Source organism: Vombatus ursinus, unplaced genomic scaffold (assembly GCF_900497805.2).
Source record: "Vombatus ursinus unplaced genomic scaffold, bare-nosed wombat genome assembly UNPS02012992.1, whole genome shotgun sequence".
Classification (NCBI taxonomy): domain Eukaryota; kingdom Metazoa; phylum Chordata; class Mammalia; order Diprotodontia; family Vombatidae; genus Vombatus; species Vombatus ursinus.
Window position 1 is genome coordinate 23,861 of NW_020952770.1, and position 10,144 is coordinate 34,004.

Genomic DNA, 10,144 nt, shown 5'->3' on the forward strand with positions numbered 1-10,144 from the left:
CCAAATACTTAACATCAGCACATGGAGACTTCTCTGGCCATTAATCAGGATAAAGACTTCCTCAAGACTCCCAGATGCCATCTGCCCAGGGTGAGAGAAGGGACAGCCTCAGGGCAAACTGCTGCAGGCTTTCATATCCCATTTCCCTGCCCCCCCCCCCACCTCTTGGAGAACCTAGCCCAGGAAGGGAAACTTCTGACCTTGCTTCTCAAAGCCTCCTCCTTTTGTTTGGCTTGGTTTCTGCTGCTGCTGTTGTTCTACATCTATTAACAACCTCTAATTAAAAGACAGAAAATGATGTAGCATTTTCAGTTGGCCAGTGTACCTCAGGGACCTATTACAGTACAAATTACTCTGAACTGTTTGGGAAGGACTTGGTTCCCACTGTGGCTAAGGCTGGGACTTCCCACTGTAAATGGAATGGGGACAAGAGGACCCTTCTTTGACAGTCTGGCCTGGGACATGAAAGTGACGCCAGCAATTGGAAGCAATTTGCAGGACTGTTTGATGAGTGTATTAATTACGGCACCCACAAGCAGCACTTGGGAAACTGTTTTGTTTTCCAGCATTCTTTCCTGATTACTTGCAGCAAAAGCCAAGAGACAAAACATGCCTTCAAGGATCGCCAGCGAGAGTGTAGGAAAAGCCATTGTGTCTTTGTGCACAATTGGCACTTGGTTTCCGAGGGCCACGGCCCCCTCGATGGAAGCATTTTCCCAAGTAACTGCCATGGGCTATGTTTCACTCAGGGTCAGCACCCCGGATTTAAAACCGCCTCTGTCTCTTCACCTCTTCCTTCTCTTCTCCACCTCCCCCCTCCAGCCTCAGCCGCCTTCCCTAGGGTTTGCTAGTATCTGTTCAGTAACCAGAAGATGGCGGCATCTACCCCAAGGGGCTTTCACAGAAGACAGCTTTTTGAAGTGTTTGTGACTCCCAAGTCCATTGGCTCTGATACAGCATTTCTGTCCCTTCTCCATCATCTCCAATCACGAATTTCTCTATCATCTTTGTACTACTGGGAAATTAGCCAAGAGTTTCTGCCATACCTGAAAGCAGAAAGATCAGATCACAGACTTAAAACTGGAAAGAATTGTTGAGGTAAGAAAGACAGCCTGCTGGAGTGGACAGGCCCCCAAACTTGGATCTCGCTGTACTGTTTACTACCTGTGTTTTCTTGGTCAGGTTACTCTCTGGACTCATTTTATTGCCTCTTTAAAATGAAAGGGTTGAACGATCTGATCTCTCAGTTCCCTTCTAGCCCTTAATCGTAGCTCTGGTCGTCTCTGCTGCAGGGCACCCTGGAGCGTCTTTTCCTTTCTGTCCCCTCTCAACTGCCTCCTTCATTCCCAGAAAAGATGGATTCTTGTGCCAGGCCCGAGTGATCAATAGATGCTCCAAAAAGAATCCAGACTTTGAGTCCTATACCATCAGAGCTAGAGAAGCTAGCAAGATGGAAAAGCCTTTGAATGGCTGGGGGATTCAGAGAAGGTGTAGAAAGATGGGGTCAAAGGTTTATGGAAGACAGTGTGGCAGGTGGTTTTGTCATGAAGGTAGGAGTTAGGGAAGATCACACATATTGTTGGTTAGTGAGAAGTCCAGTAACATTCTTGACACTGTTAGGAACTTCCTGATGGGCTGCTGTGTCCTGAAAACTAATACAAATCATTCCAGATGGATAGATGACTGCTCTGTTCTTGAGAACTTTGGAAAAAACAGCTTTCTCAACCTCTCACCCACCCCCAATCCAGTTTTCCACTCCAGCTGCTTGCTTGTGGTCCCCAGTGTAGCTTATGTGTCTGCAGTAGCCTTGACTGAAGACATTCTTCTGAGATTATAGTTCCCACAAGCCAGTGGTGGTCTGGAATTCTGGGCAGATTGGGTATATACTATTTGCAGTATTGCTGTTCCAATGATACTTCTCTCTCTGCTGGTTCTTCCTGGGCATCAAGAAATTAATTCAACATTTTTTGAGGGGTTTTTTTAAGTCTGTATCCCTTTTTTTCCAGCAGCATTTTGCTATGGTTACAATAGAGACTTTATCTCATAAATACATGTACATAGACCACTAAGATGAGCAAATTGGTATTCTTTATTTTCCATGGAAGGCTCTGATTAAAGAGCATGTGGCCTGGACACTGGGAGCCCTAGATTCCAGTAGTGATGACCACTGACTTACTGGACAACCTTGGGTAAATCACTTGCCATCTCTGCACCCTAACTTCCTCACCACAGACATGAAGATACTGTAGTAAACAGCTTCCAAGGTACCTTTCAGCCTTGCCATTCTGTAAAGGCTGTGATAATCATTCATTCATTCATTCCTCCATTTAACAGATATCTATTAAGCATCTGCTGTGTGCAAGGCACCTACAAAGGTAAGTAACACCAGGTCCCTGACTTCAAGGAATTTAAGGTACAGTAGGTGATTAAAATGTGTACACAAATCACTCCAGTATAAAATAGAATATGATAAAGCCATGAGGCACACAGAATTTTGAATCATTCAAAGGAAGAAGGATGGATAAGGGAAGGCTTCATGGAAAGGTTCATGACAGGTAGGATTCTTATAGGAAGAGTTAGGAACAGAGTGTTCCAGGGATGATGGTGATGACAACAACAATGACATAATCTTATATTTTTGTAGCATTTTATCTTTTCCAAAGGTATTTCACCTATATTTAACTGAAGAGATGTGCACAGTGCCTAAAAGAAATCAGGCAAAAAGCTTTAAAATCCATTTAATGGACTTTGCCTCTCCTTTCTTTTCCATTCTTTAGGCTCAGCAGGACCTTTGAGATGTGGCTAGAGGCAGACCACTGTGGTCCCAGTTGAGTGCTATGGGGAGCATAAACAGCAGGGTGGAAGAGCCTGTCTGTAAAATGAGGGGATTGGACTAGATGACCCCGAAAGACTCTTCCAGATTTAACATTTTATGAATCTGTGAGCAGCATGAGGAAATGTGGGAAGAGTTAAGCCTCAGCTTGTTGAAAATTATAGGAACGCATCTTCAGGACTGAGTTATTATCTGTAAAGGTCTCTGGGAATGGAAAGAACCAGGCACGTGCTTACTCAGTAGTAGGGACAGAAAGGCAAGGTTTTTAAAAACTTATCCAGACTGACTTTAAAATCCACTTTTCAGCCCTCCTGCAGGGCCAAACCTGAGTCTCCTGGGCTGAGGACTGTGCCTGCTGATACGATGATTTCTCCCTCTGGACTTGAGCATAGATAAGAAGCTAAATATCAAGCTTCTAAGCAAAAAAAGCTGATGCTTCTCCTCCTCTTCCAAAATACCCAGAAGGCTCAGAGCTAAGGCTGTGCCCTCCATGGGCATATTTTACACGTGGATGGACAGATGCTTGGTATTGGTCCTCAGGAAGAATCACTGCCCATTGGCCAGGCATATGGACACCCATTTCCTCGAGGTGGGGAGCCCCCCTGCTGAAAAGCAGAATGAGAAATGTAACACCACGGAGAAAGGTAGCCCAAGATCATTTTATCATTAGTTATCCACTCCTACTCCTCCTGGTAGAGGTGTTGGGAAGAGGGCAGGGGATATGGCAGCGAGAGAATGACAAGCAGAATCCTCTGGTCTAGGGAGAATTTGGTGTTGATACTAATGTTGATTGACATTGGTGGCCATTTGCAAAGTGGACATGCTGATTACCACTTTTTCCATTGTGGCTTGTTGTTTAGAGGCACTGTTGGAAATCCTCTTGGGTTTGAAGCTAAAAGGTCTGAGTTCTTCATCCTGCCCTTCTGCCATACTGATAGTCACGCATAGGCAACTGAACTTTTCGGAGCCTTTGTTTTTTCACCTGTAAAATGGGGATAATAGTGCCTGTCCACCAGTAGCTTGGTGGTTCAGTGGATAGAGCACTGGAGTCAGGAAGACCCAAGTACCTTAATCCACCGGAGAAGGAATTGGCAAACCCCTCCAATATCTTTGCCAAGAAAACCCATCGACAATGTGGTCCTTGGACGTGACTGAACAGCTGAGCAACAACAATAATGCCTAAGGCCCAGACGACTTTCCAGGGCCGGTGTGAGGATTAACTGAGATTGGAAAGTGCTTTGTAAACTCTGAGGACCCACATGGATAGAAGGTTCCATTATTACTGTGCTGTTGGCCTACGTGAATCCATGTGAGAAAATTGCTAAATCTGTCCAGGCCTTCTGGGCTGGTAACGAGAGATCAGAGCAGCAAGAAGGGAAGGGAGCCCTCTCTTATTCCCGCTGAGGTCGTCAGTGGCTGCCTCTGATCAGGGAGAGTCTAGTCCTGCCCAGGCCAGGGAAACCGAGGCACAGGGACAGAATGATGTCTCAGAAGGAGGGAAAAGCAGCACACAGCTAGACAAGCAAGTTAGTGGTGTGCCTCCTTCCCTTGGTCACCTTACGCCTATAAAGCATCCAGAGCTGCTTCCTTAAGGCCACATCCCCATTCCCTGCCTTTTAATCAAATGTTGCAAAATCTGCGCTTCCTAGGATTGAAATACACCAGCCGTCTCTAATCCTTTCTCAGCTCCAGTAGCCGGCCAGCAGCTCCGTCCCAACAGCACGAATAGCTGCGACAGAATAGCTGTCAGGAAGTCAAGGAAAGGGATAGATTAAAGGCTGCTGATTGTATGCCTCCCCTGCGAGGGCCCAGAGTCATCCTATCTGTTGTTTGTTGGTGATAGCAGGTGACGGATGAGATGGGGCCGGAGAAGTTTCTGGTGATCAACCCTGCCATAGCAGATCATCCTTTAATAATGTTAGTATGTAGGTCCTTTCCTACCACATAGACGCTAGAGCCGGGACAGCTGTGATACACAAGTCCTCCCAGACTTGTTCAGCTTAATCCATTTGCAACTTGGGAAAAATAAGGTAATTGTCCAATGGAGAGAAAAAGAAATCTATTAATATTTGCTCCAAATCCAAGTAGTACAGACAGCACTTAATTAATGGAGCAGATTTCTCACTGTGTATTCAAGCTAACATAGTCATTGTTCAGGAGAGATTAGACTCTTAATGTAAGTTAGTAAGTTAAACTAGACTTCCATCTAAAAATATCCATCATTTCAGCTATTAAAGGGCTGATGTCTTCTTTGGTGACAGATATATTTCCCTTCATTTCCTTGGTTTTATAAAATGTAAAGTATGCATTGTGTGTAATGCGAGAAATCCACGGAGGTAGATGAAATGGAGATTGTGCCCCCGCCTGTCTCTCTCAGCCTGCCCCTTTGAGCCACCCTGTATTCCTGAGCCTCTTCAGCCCATAGACCTCCTGGCACCAGAGAGAAAAAAACAGCAAATGCCATTTGTCAGGGTCTGATGCCAGCCACCTAATCTGTTTGCAGAATGAGGGCTGGGGGGAATCTGATTAAGTAATTTAGATACCTGTGAGTTTAATAATACCTGAACTGGGGTTGGCCAGCAGCCTAGGGTTTCACTTGTAGGATCTCCCACATTCTTCCATCCCTCCTGTTAACTACCGTTGCACAATACCCTGTCTGAACGGAATGGGTGTGGAGTCTACAGATTAGACACAGTTTGGCCTTGGCTTTGGGGGTTGCCTGGGCAAGAAGGGAGGTTTCCAGCGCGCTGGAATTCAGGCCCAGCACTCTATCTAATGCTCTACTCTGCTGCCCTTACTTGTACCCTGGATCCAAAAAATGCTTTGCGCTGCGCGCAAACACACACACACACACACACACACACAGAGTATTTGTGACATACTCTTACAGAGTCCAGTTCGTCCTAAGTATCACCCTTAAAAATTGTATTCTGAAAGTTTTTTTTTACACAGCACAAATAATGTTTCCATAGCCTTTTTAATGTTAATTTTTAAAAGAGAAGAGTGTATGAAATTAGCTAGGATTTGACCCAAGCAGGAAGTGAAACTGACCATTTTTGACTAAGTTGCTTCTGTCAATAAAAACCCAGCAACAACACGAGCAGGGACGTTTCCAAGTGATGGATGGCCGTTGTGTTGTAACTGCAGTTTTGATTGGAGAAAGTCCAATGTCTCTCCAGGAAGATGGCCTATGATTCTTCAGATATTTCCTTTATAAAAGTAAGACCTAGAAGGTCAGAGCTAACAGGAACCTGTAGATCATCTTCTACAACCTCTCCACTCCCATTTACAGGTAAGGACCCTGAGGCCCAAAGAGGAATCAGTTGCCTAAGATCACAAGACTAATTTGTACCCGGCACTTTGTTGTGACAGATACAAAAAAAGTGCCCATCAGGGGCCGCTAAGTAGCGCAGTAGGTAGAGCTCTGGCCATGGAGTCAGGAGGACCTGAGTTCAAATGCGGCCTCAGACACTTGACACTTACTAGCTGTGTGACCCTGGGCAAGTCCTTTAACTCTGATTGCCTCAGCAAAAAGAAAAAAAGTGCCCATCCCTTGGTTGACACTTTCCAGGTTTCAGAGTGCTTTCATGTAAATTTTCTCATTGACTAATTGCATTTACTGTTTTACTGAAAAGTTAATAGTTAAAGTGTGCAATTGGGTCATGTTTGAAAAATGTTAAGAAGAAAGAAAAATGTACTACTGCTTGAGAGTCTCCAATCCAGGGCTCTTCTTTTTAATGTAATACTACTTTTCACCATCCCCATATGTCCCTGGATTTGAGTTCAAAGGCAGCCGTGCATTTAAAATCAGAAGGCGTAAGTGACTTCTTGTCTTGCCATGCTCCAGCTCTGTGATCTTAGGCAGACCACTTCTGGCTTCTGGTTTTTTCACCTACAAAGAGGGAGTTGGGTCAGATGCTCTCCAAGGACCTGCCCAGCTATAGTAGTCTGTGAGTTTGACATATCTCCTTCTGTGAAAAAGTTAAAACCCTACAAGTCTGAGCAAATAAAGAACACACTGAGTGGCTTATAGATGACCTGTGGTGTCAGAAGACGGGCCCTTCCCCACTAGCCAGGGCACTCTACGGGGGCAGGGCGCCTCTGGGTGCTTCCAAGTAGTTAGAGGAAGAGACAGTGCTCCAGCCAGCTCCACTAGTGTAGAGGCAAACAAAGTTTGGGAAAGGAAGGAAATGGGGGGTGGTTCACTTTGAAACCAGTTCCGGTACTGACTTTCTGTACCACCCTACGGCTGCCAGTCGGGGTAAAGCCAATGAACTAACCAGAATGTGGAGTTGTTGAAATCAGCACTAAGTACCCCCTTGCTATAGCTCACCTGTGGGAGAGCCCTCCTGTATTCCCTCACAAGCATCTCAGCCTTTTTGTTCACCCCAATGTATGAGAATGCTGTTCCAGATTGCAGTGCAGGGGGGGAAAAAAGCTGATTAAGTGTTTGAGATAAGGTTATGTGACACCACAGGTTAAAAATGCCTGAACTGAAATTGAAATTGGCCCCGTGCCGGAGAGCGACGTTTCAGTGAAGAGGCAGCCCTGAACTGGCTTTCAGCGGGGTTCTCTGGCCTCTGCTTTGAGGAGGAAAAGGGTCCATTTCAAAGTGCCTCCTACAGCAGGCCCTCCCTCTGCCTGCCGCCGTAACTGAGGCTCCAGTGGCTGCTGTCTTTGATCTCCGCTGGATAGCACTCTGGTTTGGCACGTTCCTATCAGTCTCATGGAACTTACCTTTGAAAATAGTCAAAGACAAGGGGAGATCTCCACATTCAGAAGCCCAAACCCTTCTCAAGTGCAGTGTTTCTTCCTGCCCCTTCTCACTCCACCCTTCCTCCTTGATGGAGAGTGAAATGATGAGGGATGAGCTGTGCCAAAGGCCATATGTGGGATAATTGGTGGCTCCTAGCTTTAGAGAGAGATTGACCCTTGAGACCCCATGGCAGAGCCCGGAGAGCATGTATCAATGTGGGGAGGTCACTGGTCTTGGGCTTGGAAGGGTCTGTTTTCCAGCTCATCAGTTTAATAGCTACAGCACGTGACTTCAACTCTGAGCCTGTTCCCTCATCATACAAAATGAAGATGATAATACTTAGAATATCTTGTTATGAAGAAAACACTTTGTAAACTATAAATGAGAACTGTTATTATTCCAAGGGCAAGGTGTATAAATAGAAGCCATGTCAGCTTAAGAAAAGGAGACCAGAGACCCAGTGCTAGGGCCTAGAACACTTGGGGTCCCACAGTGAGGACAAGGTTTCAGTGAAGGACGTGAGGTAGCATTATTTGAAAAGTCTGGATGTTGCCAAGTCAGCTTTTCTTCAGTGGCATACTCTGCTTTTTGGATAAAGTCATCTCTTTCTGTTTTGTTTTGTAGATGGCCTTAACCCTGACACCAAGAAGCTCCTAACAACTACTACCACCAAGAAGAGGGCTAAGGTGGGAAAAGGAGACATGACCAAGGAAGATGAAGGGTGTAGCAAAGGTGATCCCGCCCAACATATCTCCATCAGCCTCTACTTCAAGAGATATGTGTTTGATGCCCAGAAGAGAATGGTTCAGTCTCCTTGAAGTACAGTCCTGCCCACTGGGCTGGGCCCTTCAGCCAAAGAATCTCAGGTTATGGGGACTGGGGCCCTTGCTTGGATGCACTACCAGTGCCTAACTAGACTGATCAAATGTGATTCCCTCAAGGCTTCTGAATTGCTTCCCCCTCCAGATGGACACTCCCCCTCCTAGGCTGAGCTGCCCAAAGGTCCATGAGCTGAAGGTTTCATCCCAGCTCAGACTTCCAACTAGTTTATCAGCTGGCCTTCTGACTGAGGCTGAGGTTCACAAGGGTTCAGAGGAGGAAGGGATGCTTATCTTTTCTAGTGTGAACAGAAATCCATTTGTAATCGTTTTATAACTTCCCATGTAAACCTTTCCCCGAACACCGTTTTTTGAGCCCAGGGGAACAGCCAACCAGATGAGAAAGGAAGAGGAGAAAGAGAGGGCACCAAGAAGAAAAAGTCCAAAATAAATCAGACTCTTTGTAAATTTCTTTCATTTTTCACAATTTAAAGGTTTTATTAGGGATCCAGGGAGTACCTTGTTGGGGAAGTGTCTGTCCCTTATGTGTGGTTAAGCCATAAGAAATCTCTCCCAAGAGGCACCAAGTTTAGGAGCTGGTAATAGGCAGCATGAATCAGGCTCAAATCTTCTGAGTTGGCTGCATTATTCCTGAATACCACAGTCTGGGAAAACCACCTCTGGGCCATTGTTCCTGAAATCTGCCTGCCCCCAGGTTCATTCCTATACCTCAGACCATGAACAAAATGAGGAGGGTGGACTGAGAAGCTGATATCTGAGGTCTAGCTCTGACTGCTGTGATTTCTGGTTGTGAATAAATCTTCAGTGTCCAGGCCCTCTTCTTGTTTGTAGTGGTGTTTAATTGGGATCAGATGGGGAAATGAAAATGCAGGTCGGTTCCAATCATACAGTCCTATGATCTCAGAGTGCTTCCCACAGTCTCTTCTGAAGAGTTCCTCTCTTTCTCTCTCTCTCTCTCTTTCTGTCTCGCCTCCTGTATCTGTCTGTCTCTCTGTATGCCTGCCCGCTGGATTATTTTTATTTCAATTGTTGTCTTACCCACTTCATCCTTTCCCCTCTTAGTTCTTAGGAACTTACTTCTTAGGAACTGCCTCTGAACCCCAAGCCCTCTCTCTTGTTTATTCAAGACATAGCTCCCCTGGTTTGGCCCCCAGCATCATCACTCATCATCAGTCACAGGGTGTGGCAGAATCATTCTCCTAGGTAGAGCATGTCCATTAATTGAGTGTCCCAGCTGGCCAGAGCTTTATGAAAAAGTCCTTCTGGAGAGAATGCTTTGTTTTTATTTGTTGTTATAAGAAACAAGTAGCTATAATAGTAACATCTGCATAGCCAGTGTTCATTTTTGTATCTCAATTCCTCCAGAAAATGAAAGACTTAAGAGCACCTCCAAGAAGACAACAAATAGCACATATTACGCGCTGATGGTGTGTTAGACATTATCATTGGCTCTGAGATGGGAGAAGGCTTAGGACCTCCCTCCCATGACCTTTTAATCTTTAAGAATATTAGAACTTAAAGGAGTCTCAAAATAATTATACCAACTCACTGTTAAGATGGAGAAACAGACCTAGAGAGAAGTGACCTTCCATTGGGCACAGATCACGAGGGGCAGAGCAGTGGCTAGATGGCCTTCCCATTAAAGGACAATCATATCTGAGGTTCCATCCATCTCTGAGAATCCAATGATATTTTAATTTAACAATATCCTTGGAT

General features: G+C 45.4%; 1 long non-coding RNA gene across 1 annotated transcript; it reads left to right on the plus strand.

Moving 5' to 3' along the window:
• Positions 1 to 3,987: 3,987 nt before the first annotated feature.
• On the plus strand, positions 3,988 to 9,243 carry LOC114040347. Its single transcript, XR_003568765.1, has 2 exons — positions 3,988 to 6,125; positions 8,214 to 9,243. It is a non-coding gene; the product is annotated as an uncharacterized LOC114040347 (long non-coding RNA).
• Positions 9,244 to 10,144: the final 901 nt, after the last annotated feature.